The 7154-nt window shown below is 41.3% G+C and overlaps 1 long non-coding RNA gene across 1 annotated transcript; it reads right to left on the minus strand.

Moving 5' to 3' along the window:
- Positions 1-618: 618 nt before the first annotated feature.
- On the minus strand, positions 619-2523 carry LOC142260659 (uncharacterized). The gene is made up of 3 exons (XR_012728680.1): positions 2383-2523; positions 2020-2103; positions 619-900 (listed from the first exon to the last, which is right to left on the minus strand). It is a non-coding gene; the product is annotated as an uncharacterized LOC142260659 (long non-coding RNA).
- Between the last annotated feature and the right edge of the window lie 4631 nt (positions 2524-7154).

Genomic DNA, 7154 nt, shown 5'->3' on the forward strand with positions numbered 1-7154 from the left:
GGAGCTGCCGCCCCACCACCGTGTGGAGCTGCCGCCCAACCTACACCCCACCTACTGTCTCCTCCCCAAAATCCTTTAGGATGTAAGCCCGCAAGGGCAGGGCCCTCTTCCCTCTGTGATAGTCTGTCTATTGTAACGTGTATATGTATTCTGTATGTAACCCCCTCATGTACAGCACCATGGAATCAATGGTGCTCTATAAATAAACAATAATAATAATAATAAAGTAAAAAATATTCCTACATACAAATAAAGTGATAATTAAAAAATGGGGAAAAGAAGGAAAAGAGTATATAAATGTTTGTATATATAAATATGAAAAAACGTGTAGTGCATATGTGACAAAATGCAAAAAGACAAACCAAAAAAGGTGTATAAAAATGTTATTATGCAAAAGCAAGTGTAAAATATGCACTATACTAAAAACAAATGTGTGATATGCAAAAACATGTGTATTCCAAGTAAAAATCAATCAAGAAAATATGGTGAGAAGTGTAAGATGTATCAAATACAAATTATGTGCAAAAACGTGCAAACAAAATACGATCAAAAAATAAAAACTAATAAAAATTCAAAATTATATATATTTTATATATGTAAAGAGTAAGATGTGTTGTATATATATTTGTGTATAAAAGTACCAAAACTGAAAAAAAAAAATCGAATTTTTCTTTTTAAATATACCTCTTAAATAAAACTAAAGTGTCGTGATAGAGAAAATACATAAAATATGCACATCACTAATGGACAAAATGGGTCAATAAAAGTACATAGAATATACATCACTAATGGTAAAAAGAAAAAAAAATTATGTATAAAAGAGAGAAATTCATAAATTCATCGCTCCTCCTCTGTCAGCCTCCATATGATCAAAACCAGACATGCGGCATACATAGGACACTAAAATACAGAAAAACAGTATAAGTACAAAAATTATTAAAATCAATAAAAACACACATAACACACTAAAAGAATAGAGGAAGGGACTAAACACCTCAAAGAAAAGGTGCAAAACTCAGAACTTCATTCAAACCATGCGGTCCCACAGTGTCAAGGCGCCATATCCATTGGGTCTCCATTTTGGACAGACATTTCTTCACATCTCCACCTCGTGTATTAATTACAACCTTATCAATCCCTGACACTTTTAGGAGAGAGGAGTCACATCCATGATGGGTTTTGAAGTGTCTCGGCAATGGTTTCAAAGTGGTAATTTCATCCGACTTCAGTGCATTATTAATATCCAATACGTGTTCATGGATCCTTACTTTAAGCTTCCTTGTTGTCAGTCAACATACACAAGATTGCAGGGACATCTAGCATAGTAGATCACCGCTTCAGAGTCACATGAAATGTGTTTAGTGATCCGAAAGTTCCTCTTACCATCACTCGAGAAGAACTCAGTTGCCCTTACCGTATTAAGGCATGAGATACATTTACCGCAGGGAAAGAATCCCCAACTGGGTCCTTTAGATCCAAACAAATTAGTCGTGTTATCCCCAGTAAAATGGCTTCTTACCAATTTGTCCCTCAAATTGTCAGCTCTACGGTAAGTAATAGATGGACCTTCAGGTACAATTTTCTTAAGAATTGGATCAGTCATCAAAATCGGCCAGAACTTCTCCAAGGCTCCCTTCATCTCTCTCCAGCTATTATGGTGCTGGGAGATGAATCTCACCTTCTGGTCATTTTTATTCTTTGCATGGGGTATCAAGAGATCCCTCCTCGGGGTAATCAATGCTTGGTTAAAAGCCCTCTTTATAGCCCGTTTGCTATACCCTTTGTCCACAAATCGATCAGTCAATTCTCTCGCTTGTTCTCTGAAAACCGAATCCTCGGAACAGTTTCTCCGTAATCGCAAGAATTGTCCCACTGGTATGTTTTTTTTATCAATGATTGTGGGTGAGAAGATTGGGCAGAAAGCAGTGCATTAACGGCAGTAGGTTTCCTAAAGATCTTTGTATGAAGAGAATTATCCATCTTTCTATAGATGTTAAGGTTAAGAAAATCCATACTGACCTGACTGTGATGGCTTGTAAGTTTGATGTTTAATGAGTTCATATTCAGATAATCCACAAACTTTTTTAGATCTCCCTCAGTGCCCTGCCAGATTAGAAAAATATCATCAATAAATCTGGTCCATAATAGGACTTTCTCAATCTGCTCAGTAGTATCTGTCAATAAAACCTGTCTGTCCCACAGCCCCAAAAACAAGTTAGCATATGAGGGCGCAAAGGCCGCCCCCGTGGCTGTTCCCTGGAGCTGTAGGTAAAAAATCTCTTTAAACAGGAAAAAGTTGTGAGATAAAGCAAACTCAAGGACTTCCATCAGAAAATTGATTAATTTAGATCCCAGAGAGCTCATAGAAAGAAAATACCTTACCGCTTGTAAACCATCCTCGTGTCTTATTGAGGTGTAAAGACTTTCCACATCCAATGATACCATCCACATATCTTCCTCCAAAGTAATCCCTTCAAGCCTCAATAATAAATCAGTGGAGTCTATTAAAAAAGAAGGTAAGGTAGTTACGATGGGTTTCAGATGCCAATCCAAGAATTTACACAGGGGTTCACAAAAATTTCCTTTACCCGACACAATAGGACGGCCAGGTGGTATCTTTTCGTCTTTATGTACCTTCGGCAGGAGATATAAGCATGGCACTCTAGGACACTCCACCGTCAATAAGTGTCTCTGATCCTTGGTAATAGTGTTATACAACAAGGCTTCATCCAAAATCAACTGTAAAGAATTATTAAAACTCGTCAGAAGGTTGAAAGTCAATCTTTTGTAACACTTCCTGTCCCTTAATTGGTGCAGGGCCTCTCTTTCGTACATATTGTTTGGCCACAAGATTGACTTTCAACCCCCTGACGAGTTTTAATAACTCTTTGCAGTTGATTTTGGATGAAGCCTTCTGAGAAACACTGTAGAAATGAGATTTGTATGTTTCTCAGTGATTAGGCATTTACTATGGATCTGGATGATCGCTGCCTAAAGAGTATTTGGAAGGAGGTAATTATCGCTGTTACTTTAAGATGTGACTGTGAAAGTCTGTGCAGTGTGCACAGCGATGAGAGAGAGGAGGGATCTAATGTGTGGAGCGCACAGCGTGCGTTCCACACACTTCCTTGTTTGTAAGGGGCGTTCCCCTGACACACGTGACACGGACGCGATGTCCGATCACGTGGTCCTCCTTCACTGACTGCGATGTAGTGCGCATGCGTGGTAGATATAAAATGGCGGCGCCCGTAGCATTCAGCGCAGCGCAGAAAGAATATGTTTGCTTGTGGACACACTATGGTAAGTTGCTAATTTACTTTAATATGCCTGACCGAGGTGTGTTTCCCATGGGGAAAGGATGATTAAAACCCTGTTACTTTGATTACAGTCCGCTGTGGGCATTGTTTCTTAAAGACCACTATGTGGAATTAAACAGTGGCATTTGGATGTGCAGTGTCTGATTGACACAGGCTCCTCTGACGAATTTGAAGTGAAGGAAACGCGTTGGAAGTTCTCATGATATCTGCTTGGAGGATGGAGTAATGAGATAGCCAGAGGAGGTCTATCAGTAATATCCCCACATCTTATGAAATTGATAAGTTTGAATAAGTTCGTTGCATGGTGAGACTACTCCAATTTTTTTCATAATGGTTATTTATGGTAAGAAAATGACATGTATAAAGAAAAAGAAATGGTACGGAGTTTCACCAATATTCCTCATATAACTGTTTGAACTTAAGGATAGACTGTGGAGGGCGGTACCCTGTAATATTCTATCTTTAAGAAGGATAAGGTAGTGTGACTGAGAATCTGACTTTATAGAGGAAGTTTATTTGTGCGCCATACCCGGGTTTTTTGGTCCGTTTGAGCTTAGTGACCTAGAACCGGGTAATACATTTTATAACCACGGTTTTATTGATTATATCATCTTAACTAGTATTAATAAAGGTTATATTTTATATTTTTTCATGTCACAACATGAATGGTCCACTTCTGCTATAAAATATATGTGTGGAGTTTTCTATGTAGGCTTTATAGATATTGTAGATATTATAGATAGAACTCCCTCACTGATTTTTGATCGGTTTATCTATATGTTTCTCTCATCCTGGTATATATGTCTTTTATCCTGGTGTATATGTTCCCCATCTTTGTCCCATAATGGTATACATGATCCCCATCCTGGTATATATGGCTCTCATCTTGGTATGTATGGCCCTTATCCTGATATATATGGCCCCATCCTCGTATGTATGGCCCTCATCATGGGCCCATCCTGGTATATATGATCTCACCCTGGGCCCATTCTGGAATTTATGTCCCTCATATAGATAGATTTGATCCCTATCCTGGTATATATGAATCGATCCTGTTATATACATATGTCCTTCATGCAGTTGTGGACACAGACAGAAGAGGGTCCCTGTGCAAGAACAGTAATTTTGCTCTTTTGAAGTCCAATAGCTCATCATAATGCACAATTATACAATGATATGTCTGTACCTGCCATGATTCTAGTATATATATATATATGTTTCTCCTTACGCTGCAGATATAAAAAAAAAACCTAATTATACTCACCATCCCTCTGATCCCACTGTGTGCGGTGTTGTCTTTCATGCTGGCAAGTGACTTCAGTGTGTGACGTCACTGCCATGCATCTGAAGTTACACGCGGACATCAGCTGCCAGAATATTCACTGTTCCCCACACCTGGGATTATGGGCATGTGGAGCAGTGAGTATTCATTCTCTAATACTAGACACACGTGATCACCAAGCTGCAGCAGTTAGCTGGTGGCTGGGTGATCATGTGTACCGCAATTAGAGAATGAATATTCACTACTCCCCACGCTCATAATCCTGTTCATCTCTCAATGCTGGCTTCAGTGTGTAGAGGTAGACTGGATTATGGGTGTGGGGAGCAGTGAATATTCACTTTCGTTATTAGCGGGCATACTGTTAGCCCCGGATTCTGCCTCCTGTGGCCCTCTCCTACATCACCGCACCTCCAGCCATAGTCAAGAGCATCAGGACTATAAGAGGCACCCCCCCTTTTCCCACCCAATTTTTTTTTGGTGGGGGAAGAGTGTGTCTTTCAGACTGAAAAATATGGTAATTGGTTAACAAATAGTAACAGTAAAAAATTACAATACAATCAAAATCGTAAATCATAGAAGGGCAGAAATCATTGTGAATCTGTCTGACAGTTTCAGGCACCACCCTCTTCCACTGAACTCTAACATTTCAGACAAAAAATTTCAAAACTCACTAAAATGTTTGAACAACTAAGGTGTGTGTTACACAAAATGTGTGACTTTTACACAATACTTTCTAGCGCAATGAGTTTGATGCATTTCCCCTTAAATAGTGCTTATCACAAATCTGTGGCTGCCTTTTTTATTTACTAAAGTAGTAAAAAGCCGCAGATTAGTGAATTTTCTAAATATAATCCAGTACCAAAACTTTTAGAAGTGTCCCTAATGTCCTCCCAAAAGGAACTCCCAGGTTGTGAGATCTCACAACCCTCAGTGATCACTCTCACACTGAAAGAGTGAGCTCTACGACCCCAGCTCTGCGGTATCCTTCTTTACACAGTTCAGTAAAACCTTAAAAAGTATCTGACAGTTCTGGATTAGTTGAGAGAGCAATGTCTTGTGCTTAGAGCAGCTGCAGAGATTTGTGGAATCCCGCTCTGCACACTGAGATCCCACAAAATGGAAATTCAGGCTCAACTCTTTTAGTAAGTTGTGTATTTTGAGAGTGTGAGGCAAATCCCGGGATATGAAGATGAATTATGACTCCAGTCATGATCCCTCATCACTCCCTGGCAGTGCCCCCTCCCTTCTTGTTCTCAGTGTTCCACTTACACCTCCATGGCCATGTCCTGTGATATGGAAATGAGGTGGTGTGGGAACAATGGACACAGGATGACTCCCTGCCGTCACCCTGTAACAAGAGTTGTATCTCATTAGCAAGGCTATGGAAATAGCCAGACAGAACGACTCCAGTAAAAAATGGTTCATATCTCGCAAGCCATATTTCCGATAAATATGGCAACCATAAAAATGGTGTCTCTGCATGCGGACGATGCCGGCACACCCTTTTTTATGGGAGCAGGACATTGGGAAATGCCCCAGGCGTGATATCAGCCAATGGGGAACTGGCAGACAGGTCATGAGTCCCCTCGTTCTGTAGCTAAATTCATAACTGTCACAATGAGAGCATTGGCGTCCGCCTACGACGCTCCCAGGCAAAGTTATGGCCCATATTCCATGTTGGGATATTGTCCATAACTCAAGCCAGGGGTGGAGCAGTGCTCCCTGTGAGGTCACGAAGGTAGGAGGGGACCTGGATCTGCCCAGGTTGATAACCCTACTTCGGCCATTATCCAGTGTTCTTTCGCTGGGGGCACGTGTAGGAAACATCTGTGGGAAGGATCCTAGAAACCTGGGTACAGCGCCCCCCTGTGGCCAGACGCAACAAGGTAACTGCTGGAACTGTGTATGCCTGTTTGTAACCCATGCTTTATCTGTAACTGTACTCTGACATATGTATATTCTGTAGATTCCCTATTGTATATATTGTAGTTTCTAGTGTGCTTTAGGCTGATTAAATTATATAATTAATCTTGGGCTGTTCTGTTATCTCGATCTTGAATCCCACGTCTGTGTGTTCGGCTAATAGTTACCGTAAATCGGTTGGTGGCAGCGAATTGTGCCAAGGATTATTGTGGGGAGGCCAGTGAGATTCGGGGAGATTTTAGATATTCCGCCCGCGGAGGTCGGGGGAATATATACCTTACTCTCACCGGGGACCCTTCAATAATCGGCATAAGTAGTATAGCGGCCTCCTTGCTTATTGTCGGGCAATTCCATAATTGGCCTGACTATAAGAGGGGCGCTAGAGAGCGCGTCACGTGCTCTGTCTGTCGGTCGGGAGGTATAAAGGAGGGGTGACCCCCACTTGTTACCCCCCGATTGTGACGTACTGGTAGCCAGCGCGGGGGATTTCTGAGTGACCCCCCCGGTGGTTTCGTGACATATTGGTGGCAAGCGGTGGGATCGAGATAATAGTGTGTGTGAGTGTGAGACCCATACTCCCAGACACTAAAGACTGCCTGCAGCAGCTGTGGCTGCTGGGGTCTTCAGACTAG

This window comes from Anomaloglossus baeobatrachus, unplaced genomic scaffold, assembly GCF_048569485.1.
Source record: "Anomaloglossus baeobatrachus isolate aAnoBae1 unplaced genomic scaffold, aAnoBae1.hap1 Scaffold_154, whole genome shotgun sequence".
Lineage (NCBI taxonomy): Eukaryota > Metazoa > Chordata > Amphibia > Anura > Aromobatidae > Anomaloglossus > Anomaloglossus baeobatrachus.